Raw genomic sequence first — 8,985 nt, 5'->3', positions numbered from 1 at the left:
CGATGTATTGAATCTCGACGCAGTTTGAGGGTTCCATCGTCATTAGGAGGCGCCGAGCGTTACAGTTAACTATCAGTTATGCGTTGGGTTCGAAAATATAGACTCACAGAGAACGACCATAAGGTGCCCGAGGCCGCAATAGACCCTTGGAGACATGTCGGCTGGAGGACGATGTATTGAATCTCGACGCAATTTGAGTGTTCCATCGTCATTAGGAGGCCCTGAACGTCACAATTAACTATCAGTTATGTGTCGGATTCGAAAATCTAGACTCACAGGAGAACGACCACAAGGTGCCCGAGGCAGCAATAGACCCTTGGAGACAGGTCGGCTGTAGGCCGATGTATTGAATCTCGAAGCAATTAGAGTGTTCTATCGACATTAGGAGGCCCTGAACGTTTCAATTAACTATCAGTTTTGCGTCGGATTCGAAAATCTGGATTCACAGGTGAACGATCATAAGGTGCCCCAGGCAGCAATAGTCCCTTGGAGACAAGTCGGCTGGAGGACGATGTATTGAATCTCGACGCAATTTGAGGGTTCCATCGTCATTAGGAGGCGCCGAGCGTTACAGTTAACTATCAGTTATGCGTTGGGTTCGAAAATATAGACTCACAGAGAACGACCATAAGGTGCCCGAGGCCGCAATAGACCCTTGGAGACATGTCGGCTGGAGGACGATGGATTGAATCTCGACGCAATTTGAGTGTTCCATCGTCATTTGGAGGCCCTGAACTTCACAATTAACTATCAGTTATGTGTCGGATTCGAAAATCTAGACTCACAGGAGAACGACCACAAGGTGCCCGAGGCAGCAATAGACCGTTGGAGACAAATCGGCTGAATGCCGATGTATTGGATCTCGACGCAATTTGAGTGTTCTATCGACATTAGGAGGCCCTGAACGTTTCAATTAACTATCAGTTTTGCGTCGGATTCGAAAATCTAGATTCACAGATGAACGAATGTAAGGTGCCCCAGGCAGCAATAGGCCCTTGGAGACAAGTCGGCTGGAGGACGATGTTTTGGATCGCGACGCAATTTCAGTGTTCCATCGTAAATAGGAGGCCCTGAATGTTACATATAACTACCAGTTTTTCGTCGGATTCGAAAATCTAGACTGACTGGCGACGGACCATAAGGTGCCCGAAGCAGCAATGTCCCCTTGGAGACCAATCCGCCGGAGAACGATGTATTGAATCGCGACGCAATTTGAGTGCTCCATCGTCATTAGGAGGCGCTGAACTTTGCAATTAACTATCAGTTATGCTGTTGGATTCGAAAATCTAGATTCACAGGAGACGGACCATACGGTGCCCGAGGCAGCAATATCCCCTTTGATACAAGTCGGCTGGAGGACGATGTATTGAATCTCGACGCAATTTGAGTGTTCCATCGTCATTAGGGGCCCTGAACGTTACAATTAACTATCAGTTTCGCGTCGGATTCCAAAATCGAGACTCACAGGAGAAGGACCATAAGGTGTCCGTGGCAGCAATAGACTCTTGGAGACAAGTCGGCTGAAGGACGATGTATTGAATCTCAACGCAATTTGAAAGGTCCATCGTCATTAGGAGGCCCTTGACTTTTCAATTAACTATCAGTTTCGCGTCGGATTCGAAAATCTAGAATCACAGGAGACGGACCATATGGTGCCTGAGGCAGCAATATCCCCTTGGAGACAAGTCGGCTGGAGGACGATGCATTGAATCTCGACGCAATTTGAGGGTTCCATCGTCATTAGGAGGCGCCGAGCGTTACAGTTAACTATCAGTTATGCGTTGGGTTCGAAAATATAGACTCACAGGAGAACGACCATAAGGTGCCCGAGGCCGCAATAGACCCTTGGAGACAAGTCGGCTGGAGGAAGATGTATTGAATCTCGACGCAATTTCAGTGTTCCATCTTCATTAGGAGGCCCTGAACTTCGCAATTAACTATCAGTTATGTGTCAGATTCGAAAATCTAGACTCACAGGAGAACGACCATAAGGTGCCCGAGGCAGCAATAGACCCATGGAGACAAGTCGGCTCGAGGCCAAAGTATAGAATCTCGACGCAATTTGAGTGTTCCATCGAGATTAGGAGGCCCCGAACGTTACAATTAACTATCAGTTTTGCGTCGGATTCGAAAATCTAGACTCACAGGCGAACGACCATAAGGTGTCCGTGGCAGCAATAGACTCTTGGAGACAAGTCGGCTGAAGGACGATGTATTGAATCTCAACGCAATTTGAATGTTCCATCGTCATTAGGAGGCCCTGAACTTTACAATTAACTATCAGTTTTGCGTCGGATTCGAAAACCTAGAATCACAGGAGACGGACCATATGGTGCCCGAGGCAGCAATATGCCCTTGGAGACAAGTCGGCTGGAGGACGATGTATTGAATCTCGACGCAATTTGAGGGTTCCATCGTCATTAGGAGGCGCCGAGCGTTACAGTTAACTATCAGTTATGCGTTGGGTTCGAAAATATAGACTCACAGGAGAACGACCATATGGTGCCCGAGGCCGCAATAGACCCTTGGAGACAAGTCGGCTGGAGGACGATGTATTGAATCTCGACCATATTTGAGTGTTCCATCGTCATTAGGAGGTCCTGAACTTCACAATTAACTATCAGTTATGTGTCGGATTCGAAAATCTAGACTCACAGGAGAACGACCACAAGGTGCCCGAGGCAGCAATAGACCCTTGAGACAAGTCGGCTGTAGGCCGATGTATTGAATCTCGACGCAATTTGAGTGTTCCATCGTCATTAGGAGGCCCTGAACGTTACAATTAACTATCAGTTTCGCGTCGGATTCGAAAATGTAGACTCACAGGAGACGGACCACATGGAGCCCGACGCAGCAATATCCCCTTGTAGACAAGTCGGCTGGAGGACAGTGTATTGACTCTCAACGCAATTTGAGTGTTCCATAGTCATTAGAAGGCGCTGAACGTTACAATTAACTATCAGTTTCGCGACGGATTCAAAAATCTAGAATCACAGGAGACGGAACATATGGTGCCCAAGGCAGCAATATCCCCTTGGAGACAAGTCGGCTGGAGGACGATGTATTGAATCTCGACGCAATTTGAGGGTTCCATCGTCATTAAGAGGCGCCGAGCGTTACAGTTAACTATCAGTTATGCGTTGGGTTTGAAAATATAGACTCACTGGAGAACGACCATAAGGTGCCCGAGGCCGCAATAGACCCTTGGAGACAAGTCGTCTGGAGGACGATGTTTTGAATCTCGACGCAATTTGAGTAATCCATCATCATTAGGAGGCACTGATCGTTACATCACACTATTATTTTTGTGTCGGGTCGAAAATCTAGACTCACAGGAGAAGGATCATTTGGTGCCCGAGACAGCAATAGATCCTTGGAGACAAGTCGGCTGAATGACGATGTATTGAATCTGCGGAATTTGAGCGTTCCATCGTCATTAGGAGGCGCTGAACGTCATACTTAACTATTAGTTTTGCGTCGGATTCGAAAACGTAGAATCACCGGAGACGGACCATGTGGTGCCCGAGGCAGCTATATCCCCTTGGAGACAAGACGGCTGGAGGACGATGTATTGAATCTCGACGCAATTTGAGTGTTCCATCGTCATTAGGATGCCCTGACCGTTACAATTAACTATCAGTTATGCGACGGATTCGAAAATCTAGACTCACAGGAGAAGGACCGTATGGTGCCCGAGGCAGCAATATCCCCTTTGAAACAAGACGGCTCGAGGCTGATGTATTGAATCTCGACGCAATTTGAGTGTTCCATCGTGATTAGGAGGCCCTGAACTTTACAATTAACTATCAGTTTTGCGTCGGATTCGAAAATCTAGACTCACAGGAGAACGACCATAAGGTGTCCGTGGCAGCAAGAGACTCTTGGAGACAATTCGGCTGAAATTCGATGTATTGAATTTCAACGCAATTTGAGTGTTCCATGGTCATTAGGAGGCCCTGAACTTCACAATTAACTATCAGCTATGTGTCAGATTCGAAAATCTAGACTCACAGGAGAACGACCACAAGGTGCCCGAGGCAGCTATAGACCCTTGTAGACAAGTCGGCCGTAGGCCGATGTATTGAATCTCGGAGCAATTTGAGTGTCCATCGTCATTAGGAGGCCCTGAACGTTACAATTAACTATCACTTTGGCGTCGGATTCGAAAATGTAGACTCACAGGAGACGGACCACATGGAGCCCGAGGCAGCAATATCACCTTGTAGACAAGTCGGCTGGAGGACAATGTATTGACTCTCAACGCAATTTGAGTGTTCAATCGTCATTAGGAGGCGCTGAACGTTACAATTAACTATCAGTTATGTGTCGGATTCAAATATCTAGACTCACAGGAGACGGACCATATGGTGCTCGAGGCAGCAATATCCCCTTGGAGACAAGTCCGCTGGAGGACGATCTATTGAATCTCGTCGCAATTTGAGTGTTCCATCGTCATTAGGAGGCCCTGAACATTACAATTAATTATCTGTTTCGCGTCGGATTCGAAAATCAAGAATCACAGGAGAAGGATAGTATGGTGCACGAGGAAGCAATATCCCCTAGGAGACAAGTCGGCTGGAGGACGATGTATTGAATCTCGACGCAATTTGAGTGTTCCATCGTTATTAGGATGCCCTGACCGTTACAATTAACTATCAGTTATGCGACGGATTCGAAAATCTAGACTCACAGGAGAAGGACCGTATGGTGCCCGAGGCAGCAATATCCCCTTGGAGACAAGTCGGCTGGAGGCCGATGTTTTGAATCTCGACGCAATTTGAGTGTTCCATCATCATTAGGAGGCGCTGATCGTTACATCTCACTATTACTTTTGCGTCGGATTCGAAAATCTAGACTCACAGGGGAAGGTTCATTTGGTGCCCGAGACAGCAATAGACCCCTGAAGACAAGTCGGCTGAATGACGATGCTTTGAATCTGCGCAATTTGAGTGTTCCATCGTCATTAGGAGGCGTTGAACGTTACAATTATCTATCAGTTTTGCGTCGGATTCGAAAATGTAGAATCACCGGAGATGGACCATGTGGTGCACGAGGCAGCGATATCCCCTTTGAGACAAGTCGGCTGGACGACGATGTATTGAATCTCGACGCAATTTGAGTGCTCCATCGTCATTAGGAGGCGCTGAACGTTTCAATTATCTATCAGTTATGCGTGGGATTCGAAAATCTAGACAAACAGGAGACGGACCACATGGAGCCCGAGGCAGCAATATCCCCATTGATACAAGACGGCTCGAGGCTGATGTATTGAATCTCGACGCAATTTGTGTGTTCCATCGTCATTAGGAGGCGATGAACGTTACAATTAACTATCAATTATGCGTCGGATTCGAGAATCTAGACTCACAGTAGAACGACCGTAAGGTATCCGAGGCAGCAACACACTCTAGGAGACAAGTCGGCTGGAGGCCGATGTGTTGAATCTCGACGCAATTTGAGAGTTCCATCGTCAATAGGAGACCCTGAACGTTACAATTAACTATCATTTTAGCGTCGGATTCGAAAATCTACTAACAGGGGAGGGATCATATGGTGCCCGAGACAGCATTATCCCCTTGGATACAAGTCGGCTGGAGGACGATGTATTGAATCTCGACGCAATTTGAGTGTTCCATCGTCATTAGGAGGCCCTGAACGTTACAATTAAGAATCAGTTTTGCGTCGGATTAGAAAATCTAGACTCACAGGAGAACTACCATAAGGTGCCCGAGCCAGCAATAGACCCTTGGAGACAAGTCAGCTGAAGGATGACGTATTTAATCTCGATGCAATTTGAGTGTTCCATCGTCATTAGGAGGCCCTGAACGTTACAATGAACTATCAGTTTCGCGTCGGATTCTAAAATCTAGACTCACAGGAGACGGACCATAAGGTGCCCGTGGCAGCAATATCCCCTTGGAGACAAGTCGGCTGGAGGACGATGTAATCAATCTCGACGCAATTTGAGTGCTCCATCGTCATTAGGAGGCGCTGAAAGTTTTAATTAACTATCATTTTTGCGTCGGTTTCAAAAAATCTAGACTCACAGGAGAAAGACAGTATGGTGCACGAGGCAGCAATATCCCCAATGGAGACAAGTCGCCTGGAGGACGATGTTTTGAATCTCGGCGCAATTTGAGTTTCTATCGACATTAGGAGGAGCTGAACGTTTCAATTAACTATCAGTAATGCGTGGGATTCGAAAATCTAGACTCACAGGAGAACGACCATAATGTGCCCGAGGCAGCAAAATCCCCTTGTAGACAAGTCAGCTGGAGGACGATGTATTGACTCTCAGCGCAATTTGAGTGTTCCATCGTCATTAGGAGGCGCTGAACGTTACAATTATCTATCATTTTTGCGTCGGTTTCGAAAAACCTAGACTCACAGGAGAAGGACAATATGGTGCAAGAGGCACTAATATCCCCATGGAGACAAGTCGGCTGGAGGACGATGTATTGAATCTCGACGCAATTTGAGTGTTCTATCGACATTAGGAGGCGCTGAACGTTTCAATTAACTATCAGTTATGCGTGGGATTCGAAAATCTAGACTCACAGGAGAACGACCATAAGGTAGCCGAAGCAGCAATAGACCCTTGGAGACAAGTCGGCTGGAGGACGATGTATTGAATCTCGACGCAATTTGAGTGTTCCATCGTCATTAGGAGACCCTGAACTTCACAATTAGCTATCAGTTATGTGTCGGATTCGAAAATCTAGACTCACAGGAGAACGACCACAAGGTGCCCGAGGCAGCAATAGACCCTTGGAGACAAGTCAGCTGTAGGCCGATGTATTAAATCTCGACGCAATTTGAGTGTTCCATCGTCATTAGGAGGCCCTGAACGTTACAATTAACTATCAGTTACGCGTCGGATTCAAAAATGTAGACTCGCAGGAGACGGACCACGTGCAGCCCGAAGCAGCAATATCCCCTTGTAGACAAGTCGGCTGGAGGACAATGTATTGACTCTCAACGCAATTTGAGTGTTCCATCGGCATTAGGAGGCGCTGAACGTTACAATTGACTATCAGTTTCGCGTCGGATTCAAAATCTAGACTCACAGTAGACGGACCATATCGTGCCCGAGGCAGTAATATCCCCTTGGAGACAAGTCGGCTGGAGGACGATGTATTGAATCTCGACGCAATTTGAGTGTGCCATCGTCATTACAAGGCCCTGAACGTTACTATTCACTATCATTTTAGCGTCGGATTCCAAAATCTACTCACAGGAGAAGTTCATACGGTGCTCGAGACAGCAATATACCCCTTGGAGACAAATCGACTGGAGGCCGATGTATTGAATATCGACGCAAATTGAGTGTTCCATCGTCATTAGGAGGCCCTGAACGTTACAATTAACTATCATTTTTGCGTCGGATTCGAAAATCTAGACTCACAGGAGAAGGATCATATGGTGCACGAGACTGCAATATCCCCTTGTATACAAGTCGACTGGAGGTCGATGTATTGACTCTCGACGCAATTTGAGTGTTCCATCGTCTTTAGGAGTCCCTGAACGTTACAATTAACTATCATTTATGCGTCGGATTCGACAATCTAGACTCACAGGAGAACGACCATAAGGAGCCCGAGGCAGCAATATCCCCTTGGAGACAAGTCGGCTGGAGGCCGATGTATTGAATCTCGACGCAATTTGAGTGTTCCATCGTCATTACAAGGCCCTAAACGTTACAGTTAACTATCATTTTTGCGTCGGATTCGAAAATCTAGACTCACAGGAGAACGACCATAAGGTGCCCGAGGCAGCAACAGACCCTTGGAGACAAGTCGGCTGGAGGCCGATGTATTGAATCTCGACGCAATCTGAGTGTTCCATCGTCATTACAAGGCCCTGAACGTTACAATTAACTATCAGTTTTTCGTCGGATTCCAAAATCTTAACTCACAGGAGACGGACTATGTGGTGCCCGAGGCAGCAATATCCCCTTGGAGACAAGTCGGCTGGAGGACGATGTATTGAATCTCGACGCAATTTGAGTCTTACATCGTCATTAGGAGGCGATGAACGTTACAATTAACTATCAATTATGCGTCGGATTCGAAAATCTAGACTCACAGTAGAACGACCATAAGGTATCCGAGGCAGCAACAGACTCTAGGAGACAAGTCGGCTGGAGGCCGATGTGTTGAATCTCGACGAATTTTAGAGAGTTACATCGTCAATAGGAGTCCCTGAACGTTACAATTAACTATCATTTTAGCGTCGGATTCGAAAATCTACTAACAGGGGAGGGATCATATGGTGCCCGAGACAGCATTATCCCCTTGGATACAAGTCGGCTGGAGGACGATGTATTAAATCTCGACGCAATTTGAGTGTTCCATCGTCATTAGGAGGCCCTGAACGTTACAATTAAGAATTAGTTTAGCGTCGGATTAGAAAATCTAGACTCACAGGAGAACTACCATAAGGTGCCCGAGCCAGCAATAGACCCTTGGAGACAAGTCGGCTGAAGGATGACGTATTTAATCTCGACGCAATTTGAGTGTTCCATCGTCGTTCGGAGGCCCTGAACGTTACAATGAACTATCAGTTTCGCGTCGGATTCTAAAATCTAGACTCACAGGAGACGGACCATAAGGTGCCCGTGGCAGCAATATCCCCTTGGAGACAAGTCGGCTGGAGGACGAAGTATTCAATCTTTACGAAATTTGAGTGCTCCATCGTCATTAGGAGGAGCTGAACGTTTCAATTAACTATCAGTTATGCGTGGGATTCGAAAATCTAGACTCACAGGAGAACGACCATAACGTGCCCGAGGCAGCAAAATCCCCATGTAGACAAGTCAGCTGGAGGACGATGTATTGAATCTCGACGCAATTTGAGTGTTCTATCGACATTAGGAGGCGCTGAACGTTTCAATTAACTATCAGTTATGCGTGGGATTCGAAAATCTAGACTCACAGGAGAACGACCATAAGGTGGCCGAGGCAGCGATAGACCCTTGGAGACAAG

Source organism: Schistocerca americana, unplaced genomic scaffold (assembly GCF_021461395.2).
Source record: "Schistocerca americana isolate TAMUIC-IGC-003095 unplaced genomic scaffold, iqSchAmer2.1 HiC_scaffold_17, whole genome shotgun sequence".
Lineage (NCBI taxonomy): Eukaryota > Metazoa > Arthropoda > Insecta > Orthoptera > Acrididae > Schistocerca > Schistocerca americana.
This window is presented reverse-complemented; position numbering follows the sequence as displayed.